This window comes from Hypomesus nipponensis, chromosome 23, assembly GCF_054491055.1.
Source record: "Hypomesus nipponensis isolate SF chromosome 23, ASM5449105v1, whole genome shotgun sequence".
NCBI classification, from domain to species: Eukaryota; Metazoa; Chordata; class Actinopteri; order Osmeriformes; family Osmeridae; genus Hypomesus; species Hypomesus nipponensis.
The window spans coordinates 12,529,565-12,540,544 of NC_140383.1; the positions used below are offsets into that span (position 1 = coordinate 12,529,565).

General features: G+C 40.1%; 1 long non-coding RNA gene across 3 annotated transcripts; it reads right to left on the bottom strand.

Moving 5' to 3' along the window:
* Nucleotides 1–1,022: 1,022 nt before the first annotated feature.
* Nucleotides 1,023–8,104, bottom strand: LOC146234288 (uncharacterized). Of its 3 annotated transcripts, XR_014741723.1 has the most exons (9): nucleotides 7,979–8,103; nucleotides 5,338–6,961; nucleotides 5,072–5,183; nucleotides 4,505–4,605; nucleotides 4,191–4,385; nucleotides 4,073–4,105; nucleotides 3,478–3,693; nucleotides 2,982–3,158; nucleotides 1,023–1,835 (listed from the first exon to the last, which is right to left on the bottom strand). It is a non-coding gene; the product is annotated as an uncharacterized LOC146234288 (long non-coding RNA). The 3 variants fall into 3 exon arrangements; XR_014741722.1 differs by having other exon boundaries at nucleotides 4,505–5,183; nucleotides 7,979–8,104; XR_014741724.1 differs by lacking the exon at nucleotides 7,979–8,103 and adding an exon at nucleotides 7,582–7,716 and having other exon boundaries at nucleotides 4,505–5,183.
* Between the last annotated feature and the right edge of the window lie 2,876 nt (nucleotides 8,105–10,980).

A 10,980-nucleotide genomic window follows, 5' to 3' on the forward strand; every position in this document is an offset into this window, starting at 1 on the left:
ATGTAATTTTCATGATAATCATGAAATTGAATGAAAAAAACGTGTGTGAGGAAAACAAATATATAAATATTACGAGTAATGTTCTTTCCACATTCAATTTCTGTAGTCTGACTAAAGTACGGTCATCTGCGTCGCCAATTCCAACAAAATGTGCGTAGGCCTACGGGAGGGTCAGAGTTTGCGTGGAGGACCGCACATTCTCCCGTCAAGTTTGTTTTTTATAAATCACAACCTTTGCGTGGAAAGTGGCGTACGCACATTTTCAGCCCCGTTTTGTGCGTACGCAAGCTTTATAAATGAGACCCCAGATGAGGGCTGAAATGAAAATTTTGGGGACCAAATCCAAGTCAGGATCCAATGACCCTCAAACCATTTCCAGACCACCAGTCAGCCTGCCCCTCACAACCTTTGCCATACTAGAGGAGATGGAGCAGATGCTACTACCGGAGGTGGAGCGGCAAAAATTGGTAGGCACTAAACAAATATTTAATTTCAACCCCAATTTCCATTGTATTCTGTTTTCTAGACAACATACTATACTGTATAGGGTGGTCAAACGGCAAAGGATTTCACAAGGCGTCTGCTCATTCAGACCTTCACAAACTCCTTTGCCAGTTCTCTCAACTGGGCCGGGAAAGGGATGAAGACAGGACTAAAATCCACAAAAGTGCAAGACTGCATGATCTGTAAGTCATAATTGATTGAAATAAGGATAATTATTCAACTGAAATATAAGCAATGTGACAACCGAAGTTATGGGTTTGTGCTGAATATCACATGGTTGTGATATTGCACTGTGATATTACTGTATGTACCGAAAAACTTTTAAAAATGTTAAAGGTCATTGTGTACAAGCTTAACCAGTAGGACTTATAGGGATCCTTTCAAAAGAGACCACAACCATGCATGTACTCCAAATGGTTCAAGAACAGCTTTCAACTTTCTTTCGATATGCCCTGGTTTAGGCATATTTGATAGTATTATTAAGAGGTTAACAAAGTAACATTAGTAAAAGTATTTATTATCATTGGCAACACAATAATTCCCTAACTCCGCTAGACTGTTGTCAAGAAACACAAACATTTATCGACTATAGTTACTTTGTATGTCTAGTGCATGTGTGGCCTGCCGAACTGAGACCCACACAGGACACAATTACTTTCCCCGGGTTCGTTTATTAACTGTTACTTTCGCCGAAAGGCCACCCCAAGAAATTATTTAAAACAAATAATACCAAACAATACGGCAGTGGGCTTAGGACACTGCCATAGAAAACAAAACAATATAAATATAGCAAACTTCATTGAAACTACGTTGAATCAACATTCCGCTGTCAATGCTAACTACATTGAACCAACGTCAGACTCTGATGTTGATTCTACATCATTTTGCACCCTTATTTAATATTGAAACAAAGTTGAAATCACAATGCAAAATCAACGTGATATTAATGGTATTTCCACCAATATTACTATTGAAACAACGTTGTATTCATAACCTAACTATTGATCAACATGACTTCAATGTTATTTCTATCAATATTAAACCACCAAAAAACATTACTTAATAAGGTAAAAATGTCGTGCTTACAGCCAGGATAATGTTATGAAGGCTACCCTACACATTAGGCTTGTGTGATATGTAAATGAAAAAATACAATTTATAGTAGTACAAATATTTATTTGTTTAATAAAAACAACAAAAAAACAATCACTCCTATTCTGTTTGGCGTCCAGCCCCACCCATCCTGTCTGGTGCATAGCGAAGCCATTTTTGTGCGGCCTAAGCAAATCCCAATTCGGATATTCCTGTCCCCATTTGCTTAGCCAGGGCATCTAAAACAGAAAACATTAAAACAAAACAAAAGTTATAACTTTCAGTTGTGAATTTCTATGCTGATGAATATGTTCTATGTGTAATCAACTCTGCAGTAACTTTCTGTCTACTAAACGAGTGGTTCTCAATCCTGGTCCTCGGGACCCACTGCCCTGCATGTTTTAGAATTCCCTCCTCACCTGATTCACATTAATGGGTCCTTATCAGGCCCATTTATTTGAATCAGGTGTGTTGGAGCAGGGAAATATCTAAAACATGCAGGGCAGGGTGTACCGAAGACCAGGATTGAGAACCACTGTGTGCTAAACTTAGGGTGACCAGATCTGAGTTTGTGAAAAAGAGGACACTTCACTTCACCGCGGTGGCGGGGGTGGGGGGTGGCATCTAGAAATGTCATAAATGAATTGACAATGCTTCTGAAGAATCATGGCCGAGGCGATAAAAAAAAAAAGTTTTTCCGTGAACTTACATTTAAGTTTCGACATGGTTGCAGGCGTCATGTGCTGTTGTTAACAATGCGATTCGTGGAGGCGGCAAGGTGCTCAGTGTTGGCAGATCGGAAATGGCAAAGTATCGTACCAAAGGCTCAAAATGATCGTATTTGGAGGATAATTATTGTGCATCTGGCAACACTGAGAAGGCAGTCTACCAATTCTCTCTAGTCAGAGCTCGCGCAAGAAGGTGAAACGTTATCTCCCTTACGTTTCACCTTTTTGCGCGAGCCTTTCCAAAACTTGTAAGGGCGTAATAACTAGTTTGAGAAAGACACAGAGAAACACAAACATCCGACGAGGCAAAATCCTGGACAATTGTGGAATCCCTGCCGGACGCATTTTTTAGGTCTCTAAAAGAGGACATGTTCGGGTTAAAGAGGACGTCTGGTCACCCTAACTTAACTATCAAATCAAGTCTGAGGTAATTTGTTGCAGAGGAGACACTACGATAAACTCTGGCAGTTAATCTGGGAATTATAATAGGTAAGTGTCAATATAATAGAGCATATTAAAATATACATTTGTAGTCATGCAAGTAACCTAGTAATGTGTAATAGCTATGTTGAACATGGACATCTTGGACAGGACCCCTGATCTAGACTATCCGCAAGACTGAAAACACAGCATTGAAATTTGATCAGATTGACTCACCAAACATGCACCTGGGGAGCACTGTCTCTTAAAATGCTTTTTCTGTTTTGTCTGGTCCTTCCACTTCTTTCCAGCCCAGTTAAGGCCAGATGCCAGCTCATTTGTAAGAGCGTAAGAGAGCATGCGCCGAACCCCTACCTCCAGTGTGGTCCCTCCAATTACAGAGAAGCGTGACACCTGGCAATATAAAACGTAGAACTGTTTTAAGTGATGTAAATGTTTACGCGCGTGTGTATGTGTGTTGACACGATGAGTGTGTGGCCTGTTTTGCTAGTCATTTTAGATTATACAGGCTGATAATATTTTGCTCTGTGCAAAACATTAACAGTTTTGCCATGAGATCTAATGAAGTCAGTGGAATATTTTGTGCACCCTAGCATGAGATGGGACCCAGATGTAACACTGATTGCAGTCTAGTGAGTGTGTGATTGAGTGAGAAAGTTTACAATTTTAAGAATTATGACTTTTCACCATAAATTGTATCCTCTATAGTTACCATTGTTTTCTTGGCCTCCTGGGGCTGGAGTGTTGCCTCTGCACAGTCCAGGTCCTCCATGGTGTACAAAGGCAAATCTATCAGCAAAGCCTCAAGCAAAACCCCACCATTTTGAGGTTGGCAGCATGAACGTAAAGCCTTGAATTCCTCTCAGGTCCCTCACCTCCTCTCTGGTCAGCTCTGTGACCATGGAGATTAATTTCTGAAAGACAACATCTATTGACAAGAAAAAGAAAATTAAGGTATGTTAAATTTGTATTGGTTTTGAATAAGAAAAAGTGATTCAGTTTGGGTATAATAATATGACACTTCTACAAACTAGTTAGATAAAAACATGACAGTTCTGTGAAGGTGTCCCTCTAGGCAAATAATCAAGAATATAGTTTTTATTTATGATTGATCACAATTGTTGACTGAGTCTTATTTTCTGGGGTATAGTATATTACCATCTAATAAGCAATTACTAGGTTGTGTAGTTGAGAGATGATGGAAATCAATTACATAAACATTTTATGTGCAATGTGGTGTAAATGCACACTGGAACATTCCTTTGAAATCCTGTGATAATGTCTAAGCATAACAGTTTTGCACTTGCCTTTCAATAGTTGCCTTGCGGACTCGGTGGTATCTGTGACAAAAAAATAATAAAGCCAGATGACAGGATGTTGGTTTCTGAAATTACAATGTGCTGAAACTGCCTTTTGTAAACATACCTTCTGGAAACAATCCATGAAAGGGATTGGGTTGAGGGGAGGGGAATCGCACACTTTCAAGATGATCGTTTGGGAAGGGTGAAGAGGGGGCACTGGTGTGGGACTGGAACTGTGGATTGAACTGGAAGCTGGTTGGAGCATGAACAGATTGGGAGCTGGTTGAGGGATGGGGGGCAGAATGCAGAGTGGTGGAAGCTGTTTGGTGAAAAAAAGGGGGTCGAAAAATTTGAGGGGGTTTCAAGTTATTATGTTTAATTAGATTATCCACAAAAGCTTATTTTGTTACACACACATCACAAAGTAGCGTACCATACCTGGAAACCAAACTTTAGGAGCCCGGGCATATTAAATTATTTTTGGTAGGTCAGGGTTATCGTCCGAATCCTCCAAATAATTATTGTAGATTGGATTTGGTCTAAAAGTGAACATACCATTAAGAGAAAATGCATTGTTTATTTTAAGTTACAGTAATGTACATTTTGTACATTTCATTTGTACAGAGGGTCTGGGATCTCTCGATTGACAAACGTTAACTTCCTTGAAGGCGGGTCCTCTGAAGTTTAAAACTATTGGATCCGCCCAGAGCCATTCTGATTTGTCATAACCAATCGCAAGCGTTCGTCTTAGCCAAATCCTTCACCACTACTGAAACGGAGCTAGCTGCCGTAGCTGGAAAATCAAACTTTTCCAGAACCCCGTGGGGAGGAGGGCCACAACATCATGGCCACCAACAAAACTCAGCAAGGAATGTTCTTGCTCCGGCTTTAACCTATATTCGGCAGCGTTACCACAACCGCAGAATAGTTTCGCTCGCATCTTTCTCCGCTGCCATTACTGAACTACTCAAACAAGTGCACAACATTAACGTCATCGTTCTCAACCTTGTTTTTCTTTTCAGATTGACTTGGGTTTCTTCCTCCGACTGAATGTCTGTGGTGTCGCAGAGTTCCTGCAAATATCTCTGCATGCTCCTCTGTGCTTCCTCAAAAGTGTCTACAAATACAGAGTTTCAGTCAGGTACAGAGACATTTGAGATGAAAAGGTTGTTATAATATAATACAATTTTGTATTATAAATATATACGTTCAAATGTTAAGTGCGTTACAAATGAAATGTAATACGCTTCTTATTCTTATTAGAAACTAACCACTGCTTATGAGGAGCCTGACTTTCTCATAAGTGTGCCATCCCTCAGTAGGCTCATCCCTCCTCCTGATTGGAGCTCGGACCTTGGCTGACTCCTTAGGAATGTAGTGTAACAGTCTCCCCTTTCACCCAGGTATGGGGCACAATTTCTGTGCCACCACTACTGAACTGTACAATGCACCACTGCTTCATTTTTTAATAGCTACAATATTTAAAACAAAAACAATTTGTAAAAAGCTAATGATAATTCTGAAAGAACGTGAACTGATACATTTTAAAGTGTACTATTGACTAAGTGTGACGGGCATGGCGATATATTCAGTTTTGTCAGGGCAAAGGAAATATTTGGAATGAACATGTTGGAGTTTGGCCACACCAAGACCATTGCTCAAATCCCATACTCTGTAACAGCCAATGCTCGATGATGGTAGGGGATACTGGAAAAAAGACACCTTGTGTAAAAACTTTTGGAAAATGACTAAAGTGTCAGAATCCACGTTAACAGTGTTGCGAACAATAACAATGTCATCGAGAATTTGTACACAGTTATCCCCTTTCTGTACAGACAGGGTGTACTTCTCATCAATAACCTTTGTATACTGCTCTCCATGGCCTATGTGAGGCACCAATGGACCAATGTCAATGCAGATGCATGAATTTGTGTGCTTTCTTTACTTGTGATGCCTCTACATCAGGTATGTCTGAAAGCCTTTTTTACCACTTGTTGTAAAGGCAAGTGAGGCTTGTGCAGGAGATGTTTTAATTTTCCTTAAGTAATTCTCAAAAGGTAATGCTGAGATGTTATCTAAAGGCCCAAAGAGTTAATATTCCTCTGCCAGGTGTGTTAGCTGGTGGACATTGTAAGTAATGTCCTGCCTACCATATATCTGTCCAAAGTGAGAAACAAATGCTACCAGGAACTCATGGGCACAGTCTAACATTTTGTCTGATGTACCAGGAGATAAAAGCAGATGCATTGCTACAGAAAACAACATGACGTTGTCATACAACTCAACAGGAATACTATTCCTGAGTACTACTGGGCCTGCATACAACATGAAATACCGGAGTTCTGTTGCTTTCCATCTGTCAATGTCTGACAGCTCTCTGGGTTTGCGGCTAAACTCTATTGGTGTGTAGGGTCCCAGTCCTTATAACTTAACTGAAATTTCCCCAAAGACATGACTGGGCAACCTAGTTGCAAGTGTTTTGCCCCTGATCCACATGTACAGGAGTTTCCTTGTTACTCCAAGACAACATAAATGCATGTAGTCTAATGGAAACATTGTGACCATGTTTACGATACCATTCAAAGGAGAGTTGGAGCTTCAGCCTCAACATCTGTGTCATCATCTAAGTCAATAGCTGATGTGGAGCAGCCAGACCTCTCAACATTGCAGTCATAAACAGTGCCCAATGAAACATGGGTCTCACTGAACGCTGAACTTGGCTCATGACTTGACCAGCGTGATGCCATTGTGTGGTGTGCAGATTCAGATATCTAAGTGGTGCAGTGGTGCTCTAAGCAAGTGGTGTACAGATTCAGAAAAAAATGATTACTAAAAATAAGAGGGATAGAGCTATTTTAAAGACTTGCTTCCTTGATCACTGCTGTTTATTGAAATCTGAAAAAGGACAAAAAAGATACAGCGCAAGGTTAGCAAACATTCAGGGACAACTAAATTCACATAAGCAAAAACTAATTTACACATTACTGCCCAAGATTTGCTTCAGCAACTAAGAAAAGTAGCCTCCTACATTGATATATCTAAACTCTATCTCAAACTATAACTACGTGTAGCTTATCATAATTGTCTTGTGCAGCGTCAAACTTGACATTTCTCTATTGAAAGTGGCTGGGTTGTCGATAACACCGGTACACTAGCCAAGCTCTACTGTACGTTAGCACAGCTCTACCAAAATAAGAAAATGAGATTCCCGACATAACCATGGGATTTTTAAGTCGGAATGTTTTGAGCTTGGTATGTATCTAACTATTAAAGTACAATGTTTTGTCATAACTTTTTTTTATATAGCGTTACTTTAGTCTGACCAGGGACTACGTTAACACTAGGCCTAGCTAGCTCTAGCTACAGTACATTGGCTATTGTAGATACACATTCAAGATTAAAATATTGATGGAAACACTTGACTTTGTATTTAATAAACACAATGTAAATAAACGATAAACGTCTACGAATATTACATTTGGTACAAATTAACATGAGATCAATGTTCTGCTTACCTGATGTGGATTCACAAATTAGAAGAAAAAGTTAATCTGACGTTGATTTACCAAATGATGGTCTCCCGGTCAACTATAACTGGATGACTTTTTGATCATATTTCCCGGTCAACTATAACTAAATGACTTTTCTATCATATTTCCCGGTCAACTATAACTCAATAACTTTTCGATCATATTTCCCGGTCAACTATAACCCAATGACTTTTCAATCATATTTCCCGATCAACTATAATTCAATTACTACCCTGGAAACCCTGACGCTAGCATCCACATACGAATCCATAGACATCCATCCAAAAACAGATGATAAACACAAAACATCATCCAGTCACAAAACTAACAGGTGTAAATCAAACCTTCTAACATATTTTTAAAACGGTATTACAATATTTACCTATATTTTAACAAGGTTAACTCCGGCATCTACGAAGGTGCTGCTTTCATGCCTGGTAGGAAAGAAAAAGAGTGAACGACTAAGATGCACAAAGCTAACGCCTGGCTCGTCACACCGCCACCTAGCGGCCGAAATAAATAAAAATACCTTTAAGGTTTATGACAAAATAAATACACAGTATGGAACGTCAGGCCAATAGGGCGCGCTTGACCTTTGAGTAAGGACTGATGTAGGAGGCGGGAGATGGTAAAAGGGGCTATTGACTGGGTTTTGGGGTGATTTCACACTGTTCCTTAAGGTCTCTGAATAGGGTATGTAACATTGGTTGGGTTGAAAATGGCCCGGGTGCTGTTCTATGCCCCCTGACAGATCCTCTGAAATGTTCCCGGGAAAAAACACTAGCTTTTCTCCTTTTATGGTATGCTCATTAATATTATTATATATATTAGATAAGCTGCGCGCTGATTGGTTGGTTTTCAACTAGTGAAGATGGGGAGCAAAAACGTAACATTGGCAATAGCAGCACTCGCTGAAACATCGAAGTTGGAGACTTGAAATAAAAACGTGCAAATAAATCTATTGTGTCTACACAACACTGTTTTCAACAGTTTGACTATATATCATTTGAAATGATAACATTACTTGTTTCCACTTCTTTGGTTGAAGCAAACTGGATTGACTTAGGTGGGTAGAACGTTAGGCTACAGCTTAGCAACCAAACCATATCGTGATTCTACTCGGCTTCAGTTAGCTAGCTAGCTCTAGATATCTTGCTGAAAAATAACATGACAAAGATCTGGACAAACATGCATCGTGAATTGTAGATTTACATTACACAGGCTATTTATTTGAATGAAACACAGTCAGGAACATGAATCAACGTTAGCCCCATTGCCAATAAACTAGGCTAAATTATCACACATTCTACCTATGCTCTTGCGTTAGCAAGCTAAACTTGTTTACATGCCTACAGTCTAGGTGTTACTACTAGTAACAGTTACTAGCAATGCTAACATATCCTGTATCTAGCACCTGCCTTTCTCCAGTTCTTTCAAATAGATTATCTAGACAGGCGTTTGCAATAAGCCAGACTGCTGTTCGTTTTCTGGCTATTTTTTCGGAAGCTTCCCTTCTAATGCCGACTACAGCTAGTCTAGCAAGAGTCATTTGATGTGTGTAGAAACGTATTTAGCATTCTACCTATGCTATATACTGGACACGTTAGCATTGCTAATAACTGTTAGCACAACATCATACTGTCCTTACAGCTTGCGGTTGCAATGAGCATACGTTCGGAACAGCACCTCTTTGCATGTTCAGCTTCCTAGCAAATCCTGCTTGAAATTGTCCAAGGTTGTCAAAACTGTCTTGGGTGAAATGTTCAGAGCAAATGAATGATTGAGTGTCGAACTTTGCCGGAATCTTCTCATAGACAACAGCAGCCATGCCTGTTGAATGTTTGGTTCCTTTGGAAGACTGTGAGTGTTAGCCTTCCCTGTACAGCCTGGAACACAGCATTTACAACGTTCTTCTTTGTAATTCCTTATAAGTAGCCTACACAGAGCAGCGCGCAGCTAAACTAGTATCGGAGATAGATGCTACCTCGGGCTGGTCTGGATGTAAATTCTGGGGCGTGACAAAGATACAGACCAGAGCCAAAAGGGCGGTCCCCGGTCCTATGTAGGACCGGTGGCTTTGTTGAAAAGCTAGCGTTCTACAGCCAATTTTCTTTATGAGATTTGAATAGGAAAGAAGTGTCAATGGACTTTGATATTCACTGTATGTTCATTTTATCCACCGAACTGTCGTTATTCAACTAAGGTAAAATCGGTTTTGCAATCAATTGCCCCTTTAATAAAGTTACATGTGCTGATGAAGAATATACGTCGTCGTTACTGTCTGGTATAACACAGCTAGTTAAAATCAAACCATTGTACATGGTGTCAGAAGATAAGAATGTGAGTAACACGAAAGCAATTGGAAATGTCAAAAAGATGTTCGGAATTGCCTGCAGTGGTGATTTAGCAAGCCGCTAAGCAAGAGAGCTAGCTAGCTATAGCTCGTTGACTTGTCCTCGATAAGAAAAGGAGAGGGATAACGTCAGAGTCAGCTTAAATACAGCTTAAATTGACTTGGTGTGCCAATAAACTCAATGCAATTGGCTACCGTCTGACAAAGCGCGCTAGTGCGAGCACATAAGTACACGCAGCGCTATGACGTACATCCTGTCTTAATAGGCTGTTCGAAAACAACGGTTTTTAAGATACCTTACCCCGAAGAGAGCTGTCTCGTTAGACACCTGTCTAGTAAGACATCAAGGATAAAGACAGCTGTCTAAGTTTTCGAACAGAGCCTAGGTCTGGTATAACACAGCTAGTTAAAATCATACCATTGCACAGTACGGAAGTTATTTCCAGGCGAAACTCATGCTGACTTTTGTGACTCCGTGAAGCGCTGGCTGCGATGTGTGCCAGAGCGAGACGGGGGGAAAGTACGAAAACGCGCTGGAGAGACAAATGAATCATAGGTCTACTTAAATAAAGTCGCAATTCTATTGAATATTAAACCATGTTTTTCTTTTTATTGTATACTTCAATGGTAAATGAGTAGCCTATGAGTATGCCCAGCTGTGCCAGTATAGCCTCGATAGGCTACAGCCAGTAGCCTAGCTGAAACTAATGTAGGCCTATCCAAAAGAACAGTAGCTACTGTCTAGACCTAATGTGAAGCTGCTCCTGCTGGGAAACTGCCTATTAATTTCCTCTCAATGTAGCCTGTAAGCATACACTCCATTGATTAAGTGGTAACCCACAAAACAACCATAAACCAACCAAAAGGTATGATTGATTTAATGTCGTTTCTGCGTTTAGATGCATCGTAAAATAACGTTGAAACAATGTTGTATCAACCAAGAATCGATGTGCGCGTTTGAATCCATTTCGACGTCGGAAAATGAGGTTAAAACAACGCCTTTCGCAATGGAAAAACAACATTGATTCAAC